Source organism: Garra rufa, chromosome 9 (assembly GCF_049309525.1).
Source record: "Garra rufa chromosome 9, GarRuf1.0, whole genome shotgun sequence".
NCBI classification, from domain to species: Eukaryota; Metazoa; Chordata; class Actinopteri; order Cypriniformes; family Cyprinidae; genus Garra; species Garra rufa.
In genome coordinates this window covers 21,241,165-21,256,319 of record NC_133369.1, presented here as the reverse complement: position 1 = coordinate 21,256,319, position 15,155 = coordinate 21,241,165, and the positions used below count along the sequence as shown (strand labels likewise).

Sequence of the window (15,155 nt, the reverse complement as noted above, 5' to 3'; positions counted from 1 at the left end):
AATTCTGACGATATCTTAGAATTTGACTTTTTATTTCTCCTAATTTCAACTTTATTTCTCAAAATTCTGACTGTATGTCTCACAATATGACTGTCTTACAATTTGGCTTTTTATTTCTCATATTTCCAGAAAAAATATTTCAAAAATCCTAGGAAGATTCCCAAAAATCCTGGAATGTTTCCAAAATTTCCTGGAAATTTTCTTTTTTCAATTTGACTTTTTATTCCTTGTGTTTTCAACTTTATTTCTCAAAATTCTGACTGTATATCACTACTTGACTTTTTATTTCTCAATTTCAACTTTATCACAATTCTGACTGTATATCTCATAATTTAACTTTTTATTTCTCGAAATTTCAACTTTATTTCTCAGAATTCTGACTGTATATCTCACAATATAACTATATCTCACAATTTGACTTTTTATTTCTCATAATTTTATTTCTCATAATTTGGACTATCTCACAATTTGACTTTTTATTACTCAGAATTTCAACTTTATTTCTCAGAATCTCAGGGCATTTTTACCATCCTAATTTTTTACTGTATCTAGCTATAATATGATTTTAGTTATTACAATTATGATTTATTTCATAATGATGAATTTATCTCACAATTTGACATTTTATCAATTTACTTTATTTTTCACTGTGAATATATCTCAGTTTTACTTTTTGCTTTTATTTTACTTTTCTATTTATTGCCTTATTTTTCACAACAATCTCACAAATTTGTCACTTGCAAATTAATTCAATTAAATTAAACTTTTATTTTACAATATGTATCTAACTTTACTGTCATAATTGCGACTGTTGCGACACTTTGTAGTGCACTATTGACTTTATGTACCATAAACTGTGATTATAATTTGACTCAAAATCTCAAAATCAACGCAATTAAGATTAGATTTTGGTCATACCATCCACCCCTGAAAGAAATGTATAATAGGCATGCAATGAACACTTGGCTCTGACTAAAACTGACATGCCCTCAGATCATTTGAGCCGCACCATTGTTCGTTCACTCTTTCTCTCTTTCACTTCCCTGCTGCTGACCTCTGAGCAGAAACAACAGTGTAAGCACTATCATTCTAGATTTCTCTCTATCCTTCCTTTTGTCCCGGAATCCACATTTTCATCCAAAGGTCATTGATGGCCACAGAGCATCGCTCGGAGCGGTATTCAGTCAAATTGCATCACACTGTTTATCCCGAAGGTTCTCAGTGTGTTGTGGATGATCCGGTATAGAGCTGAGCCCTGCAGGTCTGGAAGCGGGCCAATGGAAAGGCCCGTTACCAACTTTGTGAAAGGTCAGGTGAGAAAGCTTACAAATGTAGACATTTTTTTTTTGTGCTCTGATGGGGTGAATACTAACGGTGAAATGAGAAATTTTAGTTTAAATCAAATTCTTGTACATTTGGCCTCAGATGCTACCTGATTTCACATTGAATATCTTAGAAATGTCACATTACAGTCAAAGAGGTTTGTGAATTTGTTGAATTTGTTTGTTCCATGTTGACTTTAAGGCTATATAATTTGTTGGCAGAGAATGTAAAAGCCTCCAACATGTTTTGCAACGATTACATGAGTAGGCGGTCTTTCGCTGACAGGATGCATTAGCGTTTACAATATATATACATGACCATGTGTGTCGGCGACCTCCTCCAAATGTGTTCGGTGAACCGATTGCGCAAGACGCATTGGCCCCCTGTATTTAGAGCTGCGCTCTAAAGATTGATGTTAAAATCAGGTGTGAACGAGGTCTATGAGATGAATGAATCTCTTTCTTTCACTCCTCTTCATATCTGGCACCACACATTCAAACATACAGTAAGTGTGACTTTCTGCAATGTGAGAAGTGTGCCTTTTCAGTCTTTTTTTGCTGCGAGGAGATGAGAGACGATTCTCTGACTCTTTGGCCTTCTGACTCCATGACTCTGGGAGCATCTAATACTCTCACTCATTCTGCCTCATTGTTGCCCACCACAGCGAGGATAGGATGAATAGCAAAATCTCACCCAGCAAATGGGAAATTTCAGAGCAGTCATCCGGAACGGCACTTTAGGCTTGAAGACAATGATTGGACTGTCTGTATGGTGTCTAAAATCTACAATAGCATATTCCACATATTCTCTTTTGTTTTCCATTTTCCATGACTCCGAAAAACTTGTTATAATGATTTGGCTACTTTTAGGGATAGTTCATCCAAAAATGAATATTTGCATACAGTACAGTAGGATTCATGCAAACTCTGTTGGCTAATCACCTGATTGGTTCTCCTACGCTCTGACAGGGAAGCACACTTGGCTGCGCAGGAAAAGCTCGGGGTTAAATTCCCATTTTCACCAGCAGTTTGGCACTCAGGAATCACTTCCTGGTTCCTAACCACCAGCGTCTAGTTATTTTCGGTGTATTTATGCGTGAGCCTTGGTCCCCCGGGGCCTGTTTGAGTTCTGAGCTTCAGTGCCCTGAGACTAACAGGCAGGAGGAAGCAGATGGCTCCAAGGAGGGGTGACCCCATAGCAGAACTCTGACTCTGACAGAATTATATTCTCCAGAGTCGCACACGTCTTGCTTCTGTAATCCTAATAGATACCCAAACAACTCACACACACACACACACACACATGCTCACACTCATATTCGTCGTAGTTTTGTAATCCACATTGCTGCTCCTCCTCCTGTCTTGTCACAACAGCTAGTGATGGGCAACCACCGGATTATATTGAGTCACTTTGACACAGTGCATTTTTATTACAGACTTAAAACATAATAATATAGACTGTATTGTGCAAATCTACACTCATTGAGAGCTTATAAAAGATTTCAAGAGGCGTTGGATTTGATCCAGCTATAGACTTTAGTCAAAGTAAATGCCATATTCAATATGATGCCATTGAAACCGAGGCTGCTAGGGGACTGAAGTACAGTATGTCCAATATGCCATGTTGTTGATCGTTCGGCTGAATGAACAAGAAGTGTTTTCAATGTCTCATTGGATGAACGATCAACATCCATTACACAGCACGACAACAATGGTATTGAACGTGGTGTACTTGCATCCCAACACAACCTGATTTTCATTCGTCAAATGAAGTTTGGCGTCTATTCTGCAGTGCATATCGGGTTAACAAATTGGTTAAATTTAGATAAATCACAAATGAACATTCTTCCTCATTTCTTCCTCATTTTTGCTTTGGTGGATTAATCTGAGGATTGATCTACATATGTGTTGCCATATGGAGTTGTAATAACAAATAGAAGCATAAGATAAACTGTAATTTTAAAGCTGTTAAATGTATTGTGACTTTTTTTTTTTCTTTAGTAGATGCTTTATATGTCTTTTATTAGAATTTAGGGTACCCAAAGTCATGGAAAACCAAGAAATGTCAAGAAATTTGTATTAAATAAGAAGTCATTTAAGGGACTCAAAAATGAAAATTCTGTCATTAATGACTCACCCTCATGTCGTTCCAAACCCGTAAGACATTCGTTCATCTTTGGAACACAAATTAAGATATTTTTGATGAAATCCAAGAGCTTTCTGACCCTGCATAAACAGCAATGTAACTGAAGTGTTCCTAGGCACGGAAACATAGTAAGGACATCAGTAAAACAGTCCATGTAACATTTGCTGTTATGGAGGGTCAGAAAGCTCTCGGATTTCATAAAAAACATCCTTATTTGTTTTACAAAGATGAGCAAAGGTCTTACAGGTTTGAAACGTCATTAGGGCGAGTAATTGATGACAGAATTTTCATTTTTGGGTGAACTGTCCCTTTAAAAAGTCATTAAATAGTCGTGGAAATTTAATAAAATAAAATAGTTTTATTTGTTTTTGTGCAATTTGTGGTTTGTAAGATTTTTTGGAATGTGCCAAAGAAAAAAGAAACCTTGTATAAAAGATTTTCATTTAAAAAAAATATTTTCACAATTTAATAGTGCTGAGCAACGATTAATCGCATCCAAAATAAAAGTTTTTGTTTATATATATGTGTGTGTGTGTGTGTGTGTGTACTATGTATATTTATTATGTGTATATATAAAGACACACACATACAGTATATATTTTGAAAGTATTTACATGTATATATTTATATTCATATAATTTATATTATATATAAATATATTTAATATGTAAACCATATTAGACATTTTGCTAAAATATATACGTGTGTGTGTGTGTGTGTGTGTGTGTGTGTGTGTGTGTGTGTGTACCTGGTATTTATCACGTTGTGGGGACCAAATGTCCCCACAAGGATAGGAATACCAGTAAATTTTGACCTTGTGGGGACATTTCTCAGGTCCCCATGAGGAAACAGGCTTATAAATCATGCACAATGAGTTTTTTTGAGGAAGTAAAAGTTTGCACAATCTCCTGTGAGGGCTAGGTTTAGGTGTAGGGTAGGGTTAGGGCGATAGAAAATACGGTTTGTACAGTATAAAAACCATTACGCCTATGGAATGTCCCCATGAACCATGTAAACCAGTGTGTGTGTGTGTGTGTGTGTGTGTGTGTGTGTGTGTGTGTGTGTGTGTGTGTGTGTGTGTGTGTGTGTGTGTGTGTGTGTGTGTGTGTGTGTGTGTGTGTATTTATATATGAGCCATTACTCCAGTCTTTAGTGTCACTTGATCCTTCAGAAATTATTCTAATATGGTGATTTGGTGCTCAACAAACATTTATTATTATCAATGTTGAACGCAGATGTGCTGCTTCATATTTTGTAGAGCTGTGATGCATTTTTTTCAGGATGCTTTAAGGAAATAGTACAGCATTTATATGAAGTACAGTGTAAAAGTCTTTACCATTTCTTTGGATCAATTAAATGCAGACATTCCTGTGAGAAGCATGGTAGTTCTCCGGCTAAATAATATTGAGCGTGTTTCAGTTTAATAAGATTAATTTATTTTCCAGCAGACCTTGCAGCATGCTTGCAAAAACCTTCCGAAGACTGAGATATCATCGAAAGCTCTCTGCAACATCATTCCAGACATGTAGCACCCATAACCGCCTGCTAAAGTAATTATGGGCTGTGGCTGGTATCATCTGGGAGGTGGTGAGTGAAAAGTGTTCTCACGGCCCATTGTTATTCAGCAACAGTGCAGCATTAAGTGGTATATTGATCTTCTGATGCGACGCATCCGTCGGGATTCACCCACTACTGATCTAGGATCAGGTCTGTCAGTCCTGGATGTCTCTCACACGCCTCCTTTGGGGCATTTGCAACCACCGTAGAGACAGAGACAAGCCGTGTGGTGCGTCGATCTGTGAATCAACGTGAATCCAACAGAAAAACAAACACTGAACCAGTTTACTTAATACTTGCTTGGGTATTGTGGGTGGTAACTCCTTGGATGATTGTCAAAAGATGTCGAGTGCAGGGTTCTTGCTTTAAATGTCCACAAACCTCAATGAAACATTAGTGTCTCCTCTAGTTCCAAATCTCACCATGAACGACACAGAATTCCTCTCTGTATGAAAAGAGCACTGCATCATATCACTCAGAATTATACTGCTTTCGATGGGACTGTCTCACTCTTCAACCCAGACAAAACCTGTCTCACTCTCCTCAGGTGGATGAATGTCTGAAGACCTGGAGAACTCTTTTGATTGGTTGATCTCTCTTCTTTGATCTGTCAAGTTCCCTCTTATTTTTCGACGTTTCACTACTTGATTTGTGTCTGGCTTCCTTTTCTGCTTTGCCTCCTTGGCAAAAAAGCTTTCTAACACACATCCTGTTTCACATACACAGCATACTCTACGGTTCAAAAGAGTGGGGTCGACATGCGTCATAGTGCTCTCATGAATGTGCTGCAGAGACTGACGCAGAAGACAGAAAATGTTGAATAAATTGTTATTTTTGTTTTCTTTGCACACAAAAAGTATTCTTGTAGCTTCATAACATTGAGGTAGAACTTTGAACATGGTAGTGCCGTTGCTGTCTATGCAGGTTCAGAAAGCTCTCGGATTTCATCAAAAATATCTTAATTCGTGTGCCAAAGATAAACTTTTTCTTTAATATACAGCTGAGGTCAAAAGTTTACATACACCTTTCAGAATCTGCAAAATGTTAATTATTTTATCAAAATATCAGATCAGATCATAAGATCATACAAAATGCATGTTCTTTTTTTCATTTAGTACTGACCTAAATAAGATACTTCACATAAAAGATGTTTACATATAGTCCACAAGAGAAAAATAGTAGTTGAATTTATAAAAACGACCCTTTTCAAAAGTTTACATACACTTGATTCCTAATACTGTTGTTTCCTGAATGATCCACAGCAGTTTTTTTTTTTTGTGATAGTTGTTCATGAGTTTCTTGTTTGTCATGAGCTGTTAAACTGTCTGCTGTTGTTCAAAAAAATCCTACAAAGGTCCCACAAATTCTTTGGTTTTTCTGCATTTTTGTGCATATGAACCCTTTCCAACGATGACTATGATTTTGAGATCCATCTTTTCACACTGAGGACTCATATGCAACTATTACATAATGTTCAAATGCTTACTGATGCTTAATGCGTGAAAAACAATGCATTAAGAGCCAAGAATATAAACATTTGAACAGAATGTGTACATTTTTCTTATTTTTTTCTTAGTACTGCCCTATAGAAAATACTTACATGTTTCCCAGAAGACAAAATTAAATAAAAAATAACATGCTTTTTATGTGATTCCTCTTATTTTGGTGAAATAATTAACATTTTGCAGATTTTGCAAGGTGCATGTAAACTTTTGACCTCAACTGTATTTATAAGTTTTATTTCTTCCTGTGATGGCAAAGCTGGATTTTCAGCAGCTATTGCTCCAGTCTTCAATGTCACATGATCTTTCAGAAATCATTAAATCATTCAGAAATCAGTATGCTTATTTTGGGATCAGTAATTAACAATAATAATAATAAAATGAACAAATTAATCATTTTATTCAGCAAGGACGCATTAAATGATTTCTTTCTTTTTTTTAAATAAATGCACAACTGTTTTCAACATTGATAATCTTTTTTGAAGCGCTGAATAAGTATTAGAATGATTTCTGAAGGATCATGTGACACTGAAGACTGGAGTAATGGCTGCTAAAAATGTAGTTTTGCCATCACAGGAATTAAGTAAATCTTAAAATAACAATTTTCTATTTTATATATTTAAAAATAATAATATTTCACAAAAAGATTCTTTGCTGTATTTTTGAATAAATGCAGCCTTGCAAAGAAAATCTTCCTGGCCTCAAACTTTTAAATGGTGGCGTATCTGATGGGAACATGACAGTGTACTGCATAACAGGAATGACCTGTGTATCGGCCCGCAAAGGGATCGCTAACACTCGCTCTTGTCTGATCTCGCCTCAGCTGTGGGCTTGAAAAGCTGCCAACAGCAGATAAATGCATTTAGCTGGATGTCCCTCCCCTCCTCCTCTCCTCCCAGGGATGCGATGATTCTCAACTCCTCCCGGTCTCCGCCGAATGCTATGGAAGCGGAGCGAGATGCCATTTCAGATGCCTGCAGAGGGTTAGATGGCAGCCGTGATACTGCAAATTGAGCTGTGGTGAGAGGGGTGCGAGTGCACGTAAGAAAGCCGAAATGCTTCAGCAAGTGAGATATATTACATAAGGTGTACAAACCACCACAGAGTGATGCATTATTCATTTACCGTCATGTAACTAATCAATCATTCATCGTTTTAAAGTAATCCCGTTAGTCTGCTCAAAAACAGAACAGTTGTGAAGGTCCTTTGTTAACACCATGTAAAGTGTTAACAAAGAGGCTCAGAAGAGCAACAGAAGCTTGTGATTACTGTGCGTATTAGACATGGAGAAGTGCTTTTTATTCGCAAAGGGTTCTGGCCTGAGTGTGAGACATTCACACCCTCTCATCTGATAATTGTACGATAGAGACACAGTGAATCACTCTTACCTCTTGCCCTCTCCTTATCTCTTCTCCGTCGGTCTTTTTTCAGTCACACAACACGTGAGAGCAATCGCAGTCGCATTCATCCGCACACGCTGTCGGGCATCTGGCCTTCGCTGGCATTCTTTAGCCAGTGGTTTCCCTGTCAGGGCGATTCAGAAATCCAAAAGAAAGCTTCTATCGAACGGTGTCTCTGCGGCTGTCTAGAACTGGCAGCCAGGCCCTTCACTGAGACACTCTGCGTTTATGCCCCGTGGGTCACATTATAATATTCATGGAGCCGGTGTGCGTGTGTGTGAGTGAGTCGAAGCGTGGACACACACTGTTTAATGTGATGTTAAATCTTGCAGCAGGTAATGTGCGACGCGTCCATTGACATTCTACTTCAGTCACAGTACTGCTTTAATAACGTTCGACTCCCTCGACCTGGACCGTAGATAAATGCGGCCTGGGGCATTTGCAATATGCACATTTCACACCAAAAGAAGAGTTTTTTTTCTTATAGAATGTCAATCAGGACTCTGTTGCGGGCTGGATATCTGATTGACCTGAACTGTTTCTGCAGATAAGCAGAATAAAACATAGCGCTCTACTTTTAGACTTGGCCCTGGGTCCAAAATAATTGGCAGGAGATGAATTAATTCTATTTAGGGCGTAACGAGACCTCTTGATGCTTCGTGCACAACCTTGTATTGAACTTTGGAAGGTGGTGTACTATGAAGAGATACGGCTAAACTGCTTTGATTTATACTGATCAACACTAGGTCTAGGACTAAGGATTATTTTAATAATCAGCTAATCTAATGATTATTTAAATATTGGGGAATTAATTAAACGGCTCTTAATTGACTTTTCAGATTTAGCCTTGTGTTTTTATACTTGTGAGGAGAGGTTTTATTAGCTTTCTCAAGAAGAACCATTTTCTGAGAATAACATTTAAAGTCCCCATGAAATCAAAATCAAAGTTTTATGGCTTTTAATATGAATATGTTAACCTTAAGGTTATCTGTAAGCTAGTGTTTCAAAACAATGATGAAATTTGCATTTATAAGATAAGCTTTCAAAACTTACTCAAAAGCATTCTCTAACCTCCACTAATATGGATCAACTGCACCCGTATTTGCAACGAAATGTATACATTTATAATCTAATTCATAAATATAAAATCTTTTTAAAATAATGAATGTACATACTGAGTGCCAGATACCATCTTTGTTTTATAATATGCTTGATGATTTGCATTGAGTTTGCAGTTTTAACTCACATCTTTGCTTTCATTTATCAAGATCTGAGTTAAACTATCTGTTATTGCTTTCAGTATGGCGATAAGGTCATGGACAATGATATTTAAACTCACATTAGACATGTTTAACTTTGAATAAAGCACATAATCATTACCTGAGATTATCACTGTCATATAGTTTGTGTCGTTTAACATTTAAAGTCCCCATGAAACCTAAATCAAAATGTTATGGCTTTTAGTAAGAATATGTTAAAGTTAAGGTTGTCTATAAGCTAGTGTTTCAAAACAATGACCAAATTTGCATTTACAAGTTTTAAGCATTCAAAACGTACTCAAAAGCATTATCTAACCTCCACTAATATTGAGCAACGATTTTGATGACATCACCCTGCACTTCAGCTTCTCGTCAAACTTTCTGTCCAATCAAATGCTCTCTAGAGTCTGAAGCATCCCGCCCCCTTACACTATAATTAGACGCTAAAGCTGTGGCTAAAATCAGTCACTTGTTCACAGAGTTAGTATTTTCTATACAGCGAATGGCACTTAGTGCACTATATAGGGCATAGGGAGTGATTGATGAAAGACCAGTGAACCGATCGTCTCTTATTTACGAAATAAACATGTATTTTAAGAATGTATTTTATTTCAACCGTGTAAAGTCCACCAAAGTTAATCTACTCTTCTGTCAATAAATACCGGTGGCTCTTAAATGTGTTGTGACAGATCACTGTAGTGCCTCAGTTCAAGCAACATGTTAACCAATCATCTCTTCCTCTTTACTACTTATAGTATTAAATAAACATGAATAAACATCATAAGGTATCTTGTTTCAACCACGGAAAGACTCAAATCTACTCTCCTGTCTGGTTTGTTTGTCGGAAAAATGGCAGAGTCTGCATTATGATTGGTCAGATTGCCTGTCAATCAAGCTGTTTGCAAAGGGCTGTTTTATTACGCAGACCTGGCAACCCTGTGTACAAACTGTAATCTCATAATGTTGTGTCTTTATTCTCATAAAAACCTGTTATGAAATTCTTCTCAAACACTGTAATTTCCAAATCTATTTTTTTATGTGACACTACAGTGGCGTTATAGAGTTACAAGTAAAAAATATTTGAATTTGAGAAATCTGATCATTTATCAGTGTCAATAAAATATCAAAATAAAAATATTCTACATTTTTGATAACTTATTTATTTTACCGAAAACAGTCTAAAAACATTTTCCTTTCCTTATAAAATATAAAATATCTACTAAATATTATATATCTACTACATTTAAAATATCTAAATATAAATATTTACCCAGCTGCATTATAGATAAAAGGGGTAAACACTTGGGGTGTTTCCTTTTTAGATAATCTAAAATGCAAGTTGTGCTCTGTCTTACATATAGTGCATATGACAACACTTTTAGTCTGTGTTGTTGTTGTTGTTGTTGTTGTTGTTGTTTTTAATTATTAGGGTTGTGATGTTTTCTTTGGAGTATGTCTGGACTATATCTGACTACATATGTATCTGACTCTTGGGTCACATAACTCTTGTTAAAATGCATTGTTTGAGTTTAAAATCATCTTGCGTTAGGTCATTGAGATCAACTATTTAAAGGTTAAAACATTTGCCAACAATTTTATTGTTGATAATCACAGCTATTTGTTTTGGCCCTAATAAAAACTGAGAATGGCAAAGAACAATAACAAGAGAGAAAGTTTGAAAGTCTTAAATTTTATATTACTTCTTTGCGGTCCCTGCACTTCACTCAGTAGCATCGAGAAAACCCCGAAGTAACACTGTTGCATATCTGACATTTTAATGAGAAAATATAATTGGCTTTACAGTGTGCCACAGAAGAATACGTAAAATACACTGCCCTCATAGTGCTCTCAACCGGCCCGTTTCGTTTCATCCACTGGTCCCTCGTCGCCCGAGGGGGTGTTGTGGAAGACTCAAGTCTTTGATCTGTTGATAGGACGGGCACTCTGGAGATCTGAGTGTTTCTCAAGGTCTAAATGTGCTCCGATCCCCTCCTCCTAGCTATATAATTAGCTTTGGACACCGAGGACCACATCCGTGGGACTCGCAGAGCCCATCTGAACTGCTTGATTTGTCCTCGCTGAAAAATATATAACCTCCAAGCCAGTACAATATTTACTGGCTGAAATATCCATCCATCACACCTGAGAGTCTGGGAAACGTCTTGGTGTCTCATAACAGTCTGCTCTCGACTCAACAGTGGAGGATTGAGAAATATCAGCCGGGCCTTAAATAGCCTCTATTTCTAACCACAGCAGCAAGCTAGCCCATTCTCTGTTTCTTATTCTGTCTATTTATTCCTTCTCATCGATTCGTTGCTCATATTGTTTGGTATCCCCGTACCCCTCCTTCTTCTTCTTCATGTTTCATAATATTCCAATTCCAGGCTTGTGTCGCCACTCGCCGCGATTTCAAAGCATACTCCGGCCTCTGTTCTCATTGGAAATAAGCTCTTTGTTGCATGTAGCGTGAGAGCCGATGGATCCGAGCTCCCTCTGGGGAGAGCCGTATCTGAGGGCCGTAAATGATGTTGGTGGTTTTGGGATACGGGCTTGTATCTGTGTCAGACTAATGTACGTGCTGAGTTTCTGTGTGTCTGCGGTAAGTTTTGTGTTACAGCGATACGGTGGCAGTCTAAGCCATTATAAATCGAGATGTCTTAAAATTGCTGGCGGTGTTTAGACGGCCAGTGTTTGTGTGTATGTGCGTGTGTATATGACTTCTGGTGCCACTACTAAAACCCCAGTCGTGACCAGACGCTGCCTCGCTGCCTTTATGTATTGATTCAATTTGGATGACTCTATTCAGAGGGATTCTGCTCTCTAGTAGATTGTGCCCTGTGTCTCTCTCTCTCTCTCTCTCTCTCTCTCTCTCTCTCTCTCATTCTATTTATCATTCTGTCATCATTCTATCTATCTGTGTATCATTCTATCATTCTATCATTCTGTCTATCGTTCTATCATTCTATCGCTCTATCATCGTTCAATGCCTTCTATGAATCATTCTATCATTCCATCATTCTATGAATCGTTCTATCTATTGTTCTATTATTTTATCTTTCTATTGTTCTGTATCATTTCGTTCTACCTATCTATCTATCTATCTATCTATCTATCTATCTATCATCGTTCTGTCGTTTTGTCTATCATCGTTCTGTCGTTTTGTCTATCATCGTTCTGTCGTTTTGTCTATCATCGTTCTGTCGTTTTGTCTATCTATCATCGTTCTGTCGTTTTGTCTATCTATCATCGTTCTGTCTATCATTCTATATCTATCGTTCTATGTATCATTTTATCTATCACTCTGTCTATCGTTCTGTCTATCGTTCTATCTATCATTCTGTCTATTGGTCTGTGTATCATTCTATCATCATTATATCGTTCTATCTATTTGTCTGTCATTGTTATTTTATCATTCTATGTATCGTTCTATTGTTTTAGCTTTCTATTGTTCTATGTATCGTTTGATCTTTTTAGCTATTTATCTATCATCGTTCTATCATTCTATTGTTCTCATTGTTCTAGCCTTCTATGAATCATTCTATCGTTCTATCATTCTATGAATCATTCTATCTATTGTTCTATGTATCGTTCTGTCATTTTATCTTTATATTGTTTGATGTATCTTATCTATCATCATTCTATCTATCATTCTATCTGTTGTTCTATGTATCGTTCAGTCAATCTTTTTAGCTATTTATCTATCATCGTTCTATCATTCCATTGTTCCATCATTGTTCTAGCCTTCTATGAATCATTCTATCGTTCTATGAATCATTCTATCTATTGTTCTATGTATCGTTCTATCATTTTATCTTTATATTGTTCTATGTATCGTTTTAACTATCTTATCTATCTATCATTCTATCTGTTGTTCTATGTATCGTTCTGTCAATCTTTTTAGCTATTATCTATCATCGTTCTATCATTCTATTGTTCTATTGTTTTATGAATCATTCTATCTGTCGTTCTATCTATCTATTGTTCTATGCATCGTTCTATGTTTTTATCTGTTTCTTTTATCTATCATCGTTCTATCTATCATTCTATCATTCTCTCTTTCTATCATTCTGTTTATCATTCTATGATTCTGTCTATCATTCTGTCTGTCAATCTATTATCGTTGTGTCTCTCGTTCTATCTGTTATTGTTCTGTCTATTCTATCTCTCTGTTATCTATCGTTTTGTGTCGTTCTGTCTGTTGATCATTCTTTTATTCTGTATGGGCTATAAACTGTCTTAAACTTTTTTTGTCTGCAAAAAAATTTGCTATATACATTTTTTTGGTTTCAGTTTTTTTTTTTTTTTACATTTCAGTTTAGATTTTTTAGATTTGTTTTCTTTTATTTAATATTGATAACACCTTAGATAGGGAACATGTATTCACTATTAAGAGTTTCCCCTTAATAAACTCTTAATTTGCTGTTTATTGATAGTAAGTAAGCAGTTGTTGTAGTAAGTTTAGGTATTGGGTAAAAGTGATAGATCACCCAAAAATAACATTCTCACCTTCATGTCATTCCAAACCCGTAAGACCTTCGTTCATCTTCAGAACACAAATTAAGATATTTTTGATAATTTAAGAGCTTTCTGACCCTGCATAGAACGCAACACAACTACCACGATCAAGGCCCAGCAAGGTAGTAAGGACATCGTACTCTTGTGAACACACGTTGAAGACAGAATGAAGATTCGTTCATTTTGTTTACCTTCATACAATTACAGTTGTACCACTGATGTCACATGGACTATTTTAACAAAGTCATTCCTACCTTTCTAGGCCTTGAACATATCAGTTGCATTGCTGTCTATGCAGGGTCAGGGTTTCATCAAAAATATCTTAATTTAAATGCATACATTTCTATGTGACTTAGTTCAAATAAATAGTATGTACTGTAAATATAAAAATAAACTAATTATGGTATTGGTTGCTTCTTGACAAGTATTGGTTTTCCAGATGAATTTGTTATTTGACTAAAAAACGAAACCAGAGAGCAGATTTTCCCTTCTCGTTTCAGAAGACCACCATACGCTGCTGAAAACAAACGCGCACAGTCGCACACACGCGTCAGTGAGGCAGAAGAGTAATGGCCTCTCACTGCCTCTTGCTCAGACTAATGAGAATCTCAAATCTGACAAGCGGAGTGCATTTATCACACACGCACACACACACACGTACACACGCATGCTTAATGACACCAAAAGCAAGGGTGTTAAACACACACACTATATCTATGCAGACACACACAAACACATTAACATACACTGCTCCTCTGTTTGTAGCTCAGGAACTTTAGCAGAACATCAAACCTTAACGCTTAAAGGGACAGTTCACCTAAAAAATGAAGATTCTATTATCATTTACTCACCTGTCAAACTGTCAAAAAGGAAAAAAGAACACCATAAACTAGTGAATATGGCTCATGCTTTATATTTCAAGTCTTACAATAGCTTTGGCTTTTTCAGTAAATCTTGATTGTAGATTTTCATTTGCGCTTGTGGATATTCAACGTTCAGTGATGCGAAGCATGGCGGGGGTGCGTAAATTATTAATTTTCTCTTTTTTTTTCTCTCTGCTAAAAAGTATTATGAGTCTGGATAATTAACTGATCGTAGAAGAGATGCAAAATATTATAATATATATTAAATTGATATGGGATGCCATGTTGATTGGAGCCTTAATTAGAGTGGTTTCTGAGCCACGTTTGATCTTTTAATCAGGTCTGGGATTGAGATTAAGGGTTGGAGATTGAGATTAGGATTACATGTGGGATTATCTCATTGGAAAACCAGAGGAATCTGTGTCATCATTGAACATGTGATTGGAATGCCATGGTGGCGCATCAATAGTCCACGCACACACTTGACCAGGTGCCAGCTCATATAGTTTCCAATTAATCAGATTAAAGGAAGGGACACCAGCTGGCATCTTGCCATGAGAGAGATCAGACAAAAACAATCTGAAGCCATTA

At 36.6% G+C, this 15,155-nt stretch overlaps 1 protein-coding gene across 3 annotated transcripts in view; it reads left to right on the top strand.

Moving 5' to 3' along the window:
* Nucleotides 1-15,155, top strand: part of sema6cb (semaphorin 6Cb) — a 166,803-nt gene that overhangs the window by 65,892 nt on the left and 85,756 nt on the right. The window lies entirely within an intron of this gene.